Consider the following 12,120-nt stretch of genomic DNA (forward strand, 5'->3'; position numbering starts at 1 on the left):
ACAAGGGCACCTAGCTGGCCTAGTCAGTGAAGCATGTGACTTTTGACCTCAGGATTGTGGATTCCAGTCTTACCTTGGGTGTAGAGATTACTTAAAAATAAAATCTTATTTAAAAAGATGTATTTATCTACTTTAGAGAGAGAGCATGAGCAAGAGGGGCAGAGAAAGAGGGAGAATCCCCAGCAGACTGCATACTGAGGGTGGACCTCACAGTTATAAATTAGCTTTTTATAAAATTTAGAGGATTTAGTATAGCGCTTCCAATTTTACTTCCACTTCTGTTGATTTTTGCTTCCAGTTGTCAAAATTATTGATGACACAGGTAACGGAGAAGTTTTCTGTGGGAACCAGAAACAAATCCTGTTTGTCCGCCCACTTCAGGGCAGCCTAACATGCTTTTTCTTGCTCTTCTGTTAAGGCCCTGTGTGGAGTCTTTTTTCTTCTTCCTGATAGACACATTAATACAAAACCGAGTAACGCTTCAGGCCATATACATTTGAAGAACAATACCACAACGTTTCCAGCTGTGTGTGAACTCTTTTATGTCTGAACGACACTGTGGAATGAGATGTCATGTAGATAGAGGATTTCGGGACATCTCAAATAATACTTTTATCCTCATGGAGCTGGCTGAGCTTTAGAGTTGAAATAACGTCTGTAAGCCGCGTTTAACAACGACCAAAACCCCTCCCCGCTTTGACGCAGGAGCACCAGTAGCATTCCCGGCTGCCGCCTGGACCATCCTCTGGTTGAACGCTGTGAACACCCTTTGCAGCTACTACATTTCCCAGAAGACCCTGCGATGGGAGGGCGCAGTCATGAGCCAACGAGGGACCAACATGAGCGATTTCCGACCGTGCGCATCGCCTCGGGGCGGGACTTCCGGTCCTCGTCGTCCTGGTCGTTTGTGCTTCTCGCTGGTTCTTTCACCCGGTCGGAGGTTCCGGAGCTCCGGGTGTGGGTTGTGGTGACGCGACCAGAGAACGGGCGGGAGGAGGCGCTGTCCCCGCCGCACAGACTTGGGTCCGCTGCTCAGCGACGCCGCCCGGGCTGCCCCGCGCCGGGACCGGGACCGGGACGGGGACCGCCGGTCCGCTCCGCCCACAGAGTCCGATGGCGGCGGCCGCGCCCAGGGACCGGGCTCAGGTAAACGCTCGTCCCCCGGGCCCTCCCCGCCGTCCCCCCACCCAGATCCTAAAGGCTCGAGCCACGGCCGGGTGTCCGGGACAGGGAGGCGGCGGCGGGCGGGGGCCCCGTGCGGGAGCGGGCTCCGGGCCGAGGGCGGCTGGGGCAGAGGCTGGAGGGGGGCTGAGGCGGGAGCATTCTGCCCTCGGGGGACAGCGCGTGAGGCGGAGTCGCGCCTGGAATGGCGGGCCAAGGTGCCGTACCTTCGTTCCTGGGGCCCTGGGGGGTCGGGTACAGAAGAGGGACACAGTCAGTGTTAGGGTGTTAACAGCTTTCCAAAAGCGGCTCGAGGGAGAAAAGGTTGGAATGGGGGTGATGAAGACAAGCAGGCACTGGTAGTTGAATTCTTGTCCAAGGTCATAGAGCTGGAAGGAGGAGCACTGAGGCACAGAGGTTTGTCCGTTAACAGCTCACTCGGTTACCACCTTCTTCCCACAGTTTCTCGAGGCTGAAAAAGCGCTTACGGCACCTACACAAGGAGGGAGAGGGTCTCCCAGTCCCTCGCTTGCGCTGGCACCACCTCTGTGGTGTATGGGATTTTGGTAACCTGAAACTTTGACGTATTTTCCCAGCTGTTGGGTCTGGGACCTTCGAGATACACCAAGTTCAGGGTCCTGAATGCAGGCCAGGGGTTACATGGAGGTGTTCTCGGTTTTGTCAACCAATGTAAACAGGTGTGGAAGGTTATCTCAGGAACAGTTACCAGTTTGTGTAAATGCTTGGAGGCGTGCCTGAGTTAGAAACAGGGTATAGCAGGTCTTCATTCTTTCTATTAAGAACAAAGAGCAGGAGGTCAAGAATCAGGCCTGTAATGTGGGCTGCCTGAGAACTTGGGCATCTGTTAGGGACGTAATGGGAAGTTTGGATAGGAGGAGAGAGTTGGAGATACTCAGGCTTAACAGGCTCCATCTGGCTTCACAGTGGAGAACAGATTATGGGGTTAAGGGAGGAGACAGGGAGCCCAGGAGGAGGCAATTGCTACAATCCAGATGAGTGTTAATGGGTAGGAGTGGTGGCTGTGGAGGTAGAAGAAGGGGTTGGACTTTTGTCCATTTTTTAAGAAGGGCCGTGTAGACTTTTGGATGTTGTAGGTGAGGGAGAGAAAGGAGGAGTCAGGGAGGATCTCAGGTTTTTTGGTCCTAGCAGCTGAAGCTATGGAAGGTCCATCAACTGGAATGGGAAAGTCGGTGGTAGGTTAATTTACACTGAGAATTTTCTTAAGGTTTTTGGCCCTATTAAGAATTGGAGAAGTTTCAGAGAACTGAGTAAAAGCATCAAATAGGCCGCTGGACACACAGGTCTGGAATCTGGGGAAAAGTCCAGGATAGAGACATCCAAAAGTGATGGCTATTGTGTGGACCAAGGTGGAGATTTGGATCACATAGAGGAGGGGTTGTGCAGGTTGTGGTGTCGTGGTGGTAATGCTGTTAGTGGGTTAGAAAGAAGAGGGTGCACGCCAAGGGAGAACTCTGAAAGTGGAAGCCACATGGGAGAGAGGATGATCTGGCAGGTGGCCAAGACTTCCCTGGGATGAGTGGACATGAGATGGCTATGTAGGCAGAGTAGTAAGTGAATCAAGATGATAGTGAGGCCAGGCCTGTTGTTTATTCACTGCTGTACAGATTCACCAGAATTTTGTGGTGAGCTTTTATGGCATCTGTGGTGTTTCAGTCTTGCTGGTGGATAAGGTCTGGGGAAATTTGTTCATTTGTGAGGGTCACTGTGCCTGGCACGGAGACCAATGGGGTTTTGATGTGCTTTTAATGAAGGTTAAGTGGAGAAAGGAAGGTTAGTGCTGCTGTGGGACAGGAAGGGAAGCACAGAAGTATCAGAGGGTCACGGGTATCTGAAATTTACTTGTGGTTCTGGGTGACAATATTGAAGCAAAGACCACAGGTAGATGGGCAGGCCTTCAAAGCAGCATTTGGGCCTTGCTTTGTCAGTGGGATCCATCAGAGGACAGGGGCTGTACTAGATCATGTTTGAAATTTTCATGCACTCTGGATGCCATGTGCCCAGTGCATGGGTGAGTCCAGGAACATGCCTGTGGTGTGGGGCACGGAGATGACAAAGCTTTGGGAATGCGTTTGAGGGATCTGAAGATGTGAGAGAGGTTTGGTCTACTGAATGATATGCACACAGGGAGAGTAAGTATGAGCTGAGGGCCCTGGGGCCCTGGTATTGGGAACCTCAGGGTGAAGCATGAGCCCACGTGGCCATTTCTTGTATGTACAATCTGTGAGCTGTAGGGGAATTGCTTGGTAGGAGAGATGGGGCCCTGCAGACCAGGCCCAAAGCTTACATGACATTTATCTGCCCCCCCTGCCTGTTGTTGCTGAGGGCTGAATATAGTGATGAATGGGATCATGAGGAGAGAACAGCCATCAGTGGCTCTAAGGCCTGGTACCTCCTCTGGGGTGGGGAGCTCCGGAAGAGGATAAATGTGGAGTAGATGTATGGGAGATGGAGTGTGGGTTCTCAGAGAATGTTCATGGTTTTATCCATCCCATTCTTGATAGGGTGGCGTGACCTTTGAGGATGTTGCTGTGTACTTCTCCCAGGAGGAATGGGGTCTCCTTAATGAGGCTCAGAGATGCCTGTACCTGAATGTGATGCTGGAGAACTTTGCACTTATATCCTCACTGGGTAAGACCCTCCCCCTCCCCAGTGGTGTAAACTAGGTTTTGTATTACCCCATGCTCCTCTTTTCCCAGGGGGTGCTCTGTCCTTTTTAACATGTGGACCGTAAGTACTGCTTGCTTCAACAGTTTCTTGGGTAGTTGCTGTCTTTGGTAGGGCTGTGTTTCTGCACCTCCCTCTTTTCTCCCCAGAGGCCCAGTACTGTCTGTACTGAACCCTCAGAGGAAGAATTTGAGTTCAGTAGTCTTGCAGTGAGGCTGGTGGATGGCATCTTGTTTGTCCTCTCCCTGGCCAGGTCATCTCTCTAGGTCTGTGTTAGTTTTGTGTCCCTGGTTTTGTTTCCTTTTTTTATCTAACATTTCATTGTGCTTCCCTGTGCTGGGAATTGCAGGTATTATCATGGTCATTACCTACCTGGACCATGGACTGTTTTTTTAAGACTATCCTGTACTGTTGTGTGTATAGTGTTCTGATTTCTTTCCTTTTTTCTTTTTATCAGCTTTATTGAGATGTAATTGACAAATAATATTGTATATATTTATTTTTAAAGTATACAGTGTTATGACTTGATATTGATATACATTATGAATGTATTACATTCATACATTCAAACAACTTAACATCGATCACTTTACGTATTTACCTTTTTTGGGTGTGTAAAAACACTTAAAATCTATTCTCTTAGCAATTCAAGTATACAACTCAGCATTATTAACTGTAATCACTATGCTGTACATTAGGTTCACAGAACTTAATCAGCTTGTAACTGACCAGTATCTCCCTGTTTCCTGTAGTCCCCAGCCCCTGCCATTCTACTCTCTGTTTCTGTGGGTTGAACTTTTTTTTTGTACAAAAAAATATTTTAATACCTTTAAAATTCAAATTTTTCTTTAAAATCATTCAGGAAAAAGATTCTCAAGTCAGAATTAACAGCTCCATTAGTCAAGCATCAGGAAGCTACAGTACAGCTATTTAATATACAAAGAGGCATCTCTTCCCCAGTCACTTCCTTCTAATGTCTCTGTTTCCAGAATTGTACAGACTCTTTTTTTTTTTTTTTAAGATTTTATTTATTTGACAGAGAGAGAGACAGCGAGAGAGGGAACACAAGCAGGGGGAGTGGGAGAGGGAGAAGCAGGCTTCCCGCGGAGCAGGGAGCCCGATGTGGGGCTCGATCCCAGGACCCTGGGATCATGACCTGAGCCGAAGGCAGACGCTTAACAACTGAGCCACCCAGGCGCCCCAGAATTAATTGTACAGACTCTTTTGCTTCTCTCCACTCCCCATGCCACTGTTATCTTCAGATCATGAAAACTGAATCTGTTGAACACCAGAAATCTGTTGATATGACATTGTATAAACCATAACATTTTGTTGTTGACCCTCTGCAATTATTAAGCCAGCTGGTAACTGGTTAGTAAATGCCTCCTCTGTAAGTTCTTCACTTAGTCCATCTGTAGCTGTGACTGTTGCACCAATTCCTTTCTCTTCTTTCCTAGCCTCTCTGAATTTCTGAAGGTATAATTTTAGAGGTTCCACGTAACTGTCAGAGCATAAGGTCAGCATGGCAAAGAGAGTATCTTCTCTCTTGATTGTCCTCCGTTTCTCTTGATGGCATTTTTCACTTGCTTCAGATGTTATAAAGCTGATGAACTCACATTGTTGAACATAGTCTTTGACATCTTTTACAATCTTTCCCGTTTGAGGTATGGCATTTTTCATTATCCTTGCTACATTTGCAATTGGAAGATAGATATCTTGTTCTCTGAAACTTTCTTTTGAACCATTTGTGTCTTCATGATCATTCATGCCGTCCTCAGTATCACCACGAGGCTGTATCACATGGTGGCTTCCTCCCATGTAGTCCGCAGAGATGCCTAGTTGGAGCACTGTCGCCATCCGTGGTCATGAAGTACTGTCAGAACTGTGTTGTCAGTGGTGTTCAGGAACACCTTTCTAAAAAGGGGTCTAATCTTTGCCCAATTTCAACCTTGCAAGTCCAGGGACTGCAAGCCGCCAGATGGGTGCATTCTTTATGTGCAAGCCAGACTGCGGGGAAACCAAATCCACTCCTTCCTCCTGGGCACCTCGCTTCCTCCCCACGAAGGTGCTTGGGCTGGCCCTGGCCCCGGCCCCGCCGCCCGCGCCAGCCGGCGGTCAGTACTGCCAGTGCAGGGCGGCCACCCCTGGCGCGCATGCCCTGACTCACCCACCGTTGGGCCCACGCCCAACGCCTGCTGGCCACCCACCCACCTGGGGCACCGGGGCAGACGAAGCTACCCTGCCACGCCCCCTCGAGCAGGCCAGTGGGCCGGAGAGCCGCGGGAGGGGGGCACCCCTGGGGACTCCGTGAGGCAGCCTGGCCAAGAGCGCAGGGTCGGGGACGCCGGGGACAGGGCCCGGGCCAGTGCCCCCATCCGGCTCCCCTCACAAAATGGAGCCGGCCTGGGCGCCGCCTCCAAGGGCCGGAAGCCCGGTGGTGGTGGCCTGGCCTGCATCCCGCCTCTCCTTGGCACAGAGCGCACAGAGCCTGCTCCCTCGCTGGGTCCGCAGTGGGAGCGGCCTTGCAGGTACCATCTGGCTGGCCCCAGGTGTGTGGGAGGGAGGCGAGTGACCCTGGCCACTCTGGCGGTGGAGACAGCCTTTTTTTTTTTTTTTTTAATTTCACATAGAAGTGATACCATATGGTATTTTGTCTTGCTGACTTACTTCATTTTGCATTTTGTCCTCCAAGTTTATCCATGTTGTCATAAATGCATGATTTCCTTTTTTATAGCTGAATAATACTCCATTGTGTATATATACCAGGCTTTATTTGTCATTCATCCATAGAAAGATACTTAGGTTGTTTTCATTCCTTGGCTATTGTGAATAATGCAGTAAACACAGGGGTGCAAATATCTCTGCGACATACTGATTTCATTTCCTTTGGACATGTACAGAGAAGTGGAATTGTTGAACCATATTGTAGTTCATTTTTAATTTTTTTTAAGATTTTTTAATTATTTTTAAGTAATCTCTATAGCCCACATGGGGCTCAAACACAATCCAGAGATAAAGAGTCGCATGTTCTTTGGACTGAGCCAGCCAGGCACCCCTATTTTTAATTTTTTAAAGATCTTCCATTCTGGGGGCGCCTGGGTGGCTCGGTTGGTTAAACCGCTGCCTTCAGCTCAGGTCATGATTCCAGAGTCCTGGGATGGAGCCCCGCATCGGGCTCCCTGCTCTGCGGGGAGCCTGATTCTCCCTCTGCCTGCTGCTCCCCCTGTTTGTGCTCTTTCTCTCTCTCTCTCTCTCTCTCTCTTAAATAAATAAATAAAAATCTTTAGGGAAAAAAAAAAGATTTTCCATTCTGTACCACTGTCTATACCAATTTATTATTTTTTAAAATAATCTTTTTTTTTTTTTTTTTTAAGATTTTATATATTTGAGAGAGAGAGAATGAGAAACAGAGAGAATGAGAGGGGGGAGGGTCAGAGGGAGAAGCAGACTCCCCGCCGAGCAGGGAGCCCGATGCGGGACTCGATCCCGGGACTCCAGGATCATGACCCGAGCCGAAGGCAGCCGCTTAACCAACTGAGCCACCCAGGTGCCCCTGTCTATACCAATGTAGCTTACCAAGTGTATATAAGGGTTTCTTTTCTTCACATTCTTCACCAGCAGTTATCTCTTGCTTTTTGATAATAGCCGTCCTAATAGGTGTGAGGTGATACTGTGATTTAGATTTGCATTTTTCTGGGGCGCCTCGGTGGCTCATTCGGTTAAGTGGTTAAGTATCTGCCTTTGGCTCGGGTCATGATCTCAGGGTCCTGGGATCGAGCCTGGCGTGGGGCTTCCTGCTCAGCGGGGGTGTCTGCTTTTCCCTCTCCCTCTGCCCCTCCCCCTGCTTGTGTTCTCTCTCTCTCTCAAGTAAATAAAATCTTTAAAAAAATAGATTTGCGGGCGCCTGGGTGGCTCAGTTGGTTAAGCGACTGCCTTCGGCTCAGGTAATGATCCTGGAGTCCCTGGATCGAGTCCCGCATCAGGCTCCCTGCTCGGCGGGGAGTCTGCTTCTCCCTCTGACCCTCCCCCCTCTCATGTGCTTGCTCTCTCTCATTCTCTCTCTCTCAAATAAATAAAATCTTTAAAAAAAAAAATAGATTTGCATTTTTCTGATATTAGTGATGTTGAGCATCTTTTCATGTACATGTTGGCCATTTGTGTGTCTTTGGATAAATGTTTATTGAGGTCCTTTGCCTATTTTTAATTGGATTATTTGGTTTTGTTGTTATTGTTGAGGATGTTTTAAGATTTTGTTTACTTGACAGAGAGTGAGAGAAAACACAAGCGGGGGAGGGGCAGAGAGAGAAGCAGGCTCTCCGCTGAGCAGGGAGCCAGACGTGGGGCTCAGTCAAAGGACCCTGGGATCATGACCTGAGCCGAAGGCAGATGCTTAACCGACTGAGCCACCCAGGTGCCCCTGTTGTTGAGTTTTATGAGTTCTTTATATATTCTGGATGTTAACCTCCTGTCAGATCTTTTGCAGATACTTTCTCCTATTCCTTAGGTTGCCTTTTCATTTTGTCATCTCCTTGCCATGCAGAGGTTTTTGGTTTGATACAGTTCCACTGGTTTATTTTCGCTCTTGTTGCCTTTGCTGTTGCTGCCATATCCAAAAAATCATTGGCAACACCAGTGTCAAGGAGCTTTTTTCCGTGTTTTCTTCTAAAAGTTTATAATTTCAGGGGCACCTGGGCGGCTCAGTTGGTTGGGCGTCTGCCTCTTGGTTTTGGCTCAGGTCGTGATCTTATGGGTTGTGGAATTGAGCCCTGTGTTGGGCTCCGTGCTTGGCAGGGAGTCTGAATTTTCTTTCCCTCTCCCCCTCCCCCCCTCACTTCAGCATGTGTGTGCACTGCTGGCTCTCAAATAAATCTTTAAAAAAAAATAAAAGTTTTATAGTTTCAGGCCTTATGTTTAAGTTCTTACTCCAATTCAAGTTAATTTTTGTGAGTGGTGTAAGATAAGGGTCCAGTTTCCTTTCTTCTTCTTTTTTTTATTGGTAGCACTAGGATTTATTAAGCTGTGTCTTAGTAAAGGCTCTGGGGCTTGCCCATGGTGCTCTTAATGTATAAAGCTCAGATGTTCTGCCAGTTCTTCTTGAGCCTTGACACCAGGAAATTGATAGTTAAGTGGATGTTGTACACAAGCTCATCATCTGTCATCTTCATATGGCCAGTAGCCGCTGCCAGACACAGGACCTTCTTCGTCTGGAGTTTGCTGGTGGACTTAACTTCATTCACTTTGGCCACCTGTTCTCATTATGAGTCAGCAAGGAAGGGAACTTGTCAGCCTTATGCAGGCCTCAGCCCAGGGTTTCTGGGATCTGCTTGATCAGAGATTCTGAAGGCAAAAATGCATCATATTTCTTGGCCAGCTTCTTGAATAATTTTTTAAATTCTTGTTGAGTTTCTTCAGCGCCTCAGTGTCTATATGGAGAATATCCGCAGCCTTGGCCTCATCACAGTGCTGCTGGTCCCCCAAAATACATATGGAAAACTTGGGGCGGGGAGTGGATGTAAGCCCAGAATGTCCACACTCACCGGCAGCTGGTCTAGCTTCCCAAACTAGCTGGCGGGCTTGGCCAAGTTTTCCCCACACCTTCCCTCTTATTGTAAGACCCAGGGTGGAGGTCCCCTTTTTTTCTTTTTCCATGCGGATATCCAGTTTTCCCATCCCTATTTATTGAAGAGACTGTCCTTTCTTCGCTGTATGTTTTTGGTGTCCTTGTCAAAGATTGGTTGACCATGTGTGCCTGGGTTTATTTCTGGGCTCTCTATTCTGTTCCATTGGTCTGTTTTTATGCTAGTACCATACTGTTTTGATTATTATAGCTTTGGAATATTTTGAAATCAAGAAGTGTGATGTCTCCAGCTTTGTTCTTTTTCAAGATTTCTTTGGCTGTTTGGAGTTCTCTGTGGTTCCATACAAATTTTAGGACTGTGTTTTCTATTTCTGTGAAAAACGTCAGTGGAATTTTGTTATGGATTGCATTGAATCTGTAGATTGCTCTGGGCAGATTGCTGTGAGTAAAATGGACATTTTAGCAATATTCTTCCAATCCAAGAACATTGGATATCTTTCCATCTGTATTCACTTTCTTTCATCAGTTTCTTATAATTTTTAGGATATAGATCTTTCACCTTCTAGGTTAAATTTCTTTGAGTATTTTATTCTTTTTGATGTTATCTTAAGTGGGATTGTTTTCTCAATTTTTTTTTCAGATAATTTATTATTGATGTATATAAATGCAGCTTAGTTCTGTATATTAATTTTTTTAAATCCTGCAACTTTACTGAATTCATTTATTTAATAGTGTTTTGGTAGATTTTTTTTTTTTTAAGATTAAATATTTTTTTATAGATTTTTTTTTTTTTTTTTTTTAAGATTTTATTTGTGTGCCAGAGACAGAGAGAGCATAAGCAGGGAGAATGGCAGGCAGAAGGAGAAGCAGGCTCCCTGCTGAGCAAGGAGCCCAGTGTGGGACTCCAACCCAGGACCCTGGGATCATGACTTGAGCTGAAGGCAGACACTTAACCAAATGAGTCACCCAGGCGTCCCAGTGTTTTGGTGGATTCTTTATAGTTTTCTATATGTAAGATTATGTCACCTGCAAACAGATAATTTTACTTCTTCCAATCTGATTTGGATGCCTTTTATTTATTTTTCTTCCTTAATTACTCAGGGCTAGGATTTCCAGTGCTATGTTGAATAAAAGTGGAGAGAGTGGGCACCTTGTCTTGTTCCTGATGCCACAGGCTGGGGGCGAGGGTGGCAGGGAGAGGGAAACTTTTAGCTTTTGATCATTGAATATGATGTTAGCTGTGGGGCTGTCAGATATATTGAGGTTGTTTGCTTATATATCTAATTTGTTGGTGATTTTTTATCATGAAAGCATATTGAATTTTGCCAGATGCTTTTTCTGCATCTATTTTTTTTTTTTTTTAAGATTTTATTTATTTATTTGAGAGAGAGAGAATGAGAGAGAGAGAACACATGAGAGGGGATAGGGTCAGAGGACGAAGCAGACTCCCTGCCGAGCAGGGAGCCCGATGTGGGACTCGATCCCGGGACTCCAGGATCATGACCTGAGCCGAAGGCAGTCGCTTAACCAACTGAGCCACCCAGGCGCCCTTTCTGCATCTATTGATATGGCTATATGATTTTTACCCTTTAAACTGTTATTCAGTTATGGTGGTGTATCATGTGTATTGATTTACACATGTTGAACTGTCCTTGCATCTCAGGGATAAATCCTGATTGATTGTAGTATATGATGCTTGTAATGTGCTTTGGGATTTGGTTTGCAAGGATTTTTTTTTTTTTAAGAGTTTTGCATTTATGTTCATCAGGGATATTGGCCTGTAATTTTCTTCTCTTGCGTTGACCTTAAATGCCTCTGATATCAGGGTAATGCTGGCCTTACAAAGTGAGTTTGTAAGTGTTCCCCCTTCAGTTGTTTGGAAGACTTTAAGAAGGATAGTGGGGATGCCTGTGCATCTCAGTCTGTTGAGCATCTGACTGTTAATTTCAGCTCAGGTCATGATCTCAGGGTGGTGAGATTCAGCTTGGCCTGGGGCTCCATGCTCAGTGAAGAGTCAGCTTGAGATTCTCTCTTTCCCTCTCCCTCTGCCCCTCCCCCTGCTCATGCTCTGTCTCTCTTTAAAATAAATACATTTTTTTAAAAAAAAAAAAGGATGGTGTTAACTCTTTAAATATGTAGTTGGATTCCTTGTGATTCTGTCTGGTCCTGGGCTTTTCTTTGTGGGAGATTTTCTCCTTACCAGTTATGAGTCTAATCACATTTTCTATTTCATTATTCAGTATTGTCAGGTTGTATGTTTCTTTCTTTCTTTTTTTTTTTTTTAAAGATTTTATTTATTTATTTGACAGAGAGACACAACGAGAGAGGGAACACAAGCAGGGGGGAGTGGGAGAGGGAGAAGCAGGCTTCCCGCCGAGCAGGGAGCCCGACATGGGGCTCATCCCAGGACCCTGGGACCATGGCCTGAGCCGAAGGCAGACGCTTAACGACTGAGCCACCCAGGCACCCGCTTGCTTGCTTGCTTGCTTTTTTTGGTTTGGTAGTTTGTATGTTTCTGTGAATTTATCCATTCTAGGTTATCCAATTTGTTGGCATATAATTGTTCGTTGTAGTCTCTTGATAGCTTGTATCCCTGCAGTATCAATTGTGATGTTTCCTCTTTCATTTCTGAGGTTGAGTCTTTCTTTTTTTCTTAGTCTAACTAAAGGTTTGTC

The 12,120-nt window shown here is 46.3% G+C and overlaps 2 pseudogenes; both read right to left on the reverse strand.

The window, feature by feature from the left end:
- Positions 1–5,130: 5,130 nt before the first annotated feature.
- Positions 5,131–5,734, reverse strand: LOC110573714 (annotated as a pseudogene).
- Positions 5,735–8,891: 3,157 nt separating this feature from the next.
- Positions 8,892–9,516, reverse strand: LOC110573594 (annotated as a pseudogene).
- Between the last annotated feature and the right edge of the window lie 2,604 nt (positions 9,517–12,120).

Source organism: Neomonachus schauinslandi, chromosome 16 (assembly GCF_002201575.2).
Source record: "Neomonachus schauinslandi chromosome 16, ASM220157v2, whole genome shotgun sequence".
In the NCBI taxonomy this organism is placed as follows: domain Eukaryota; kingdom Metazoa; phylum Chordata; class Mammalia; order Carnivora; family Phocidae; genus Neomonachus; species Neomonachus schauinslandi.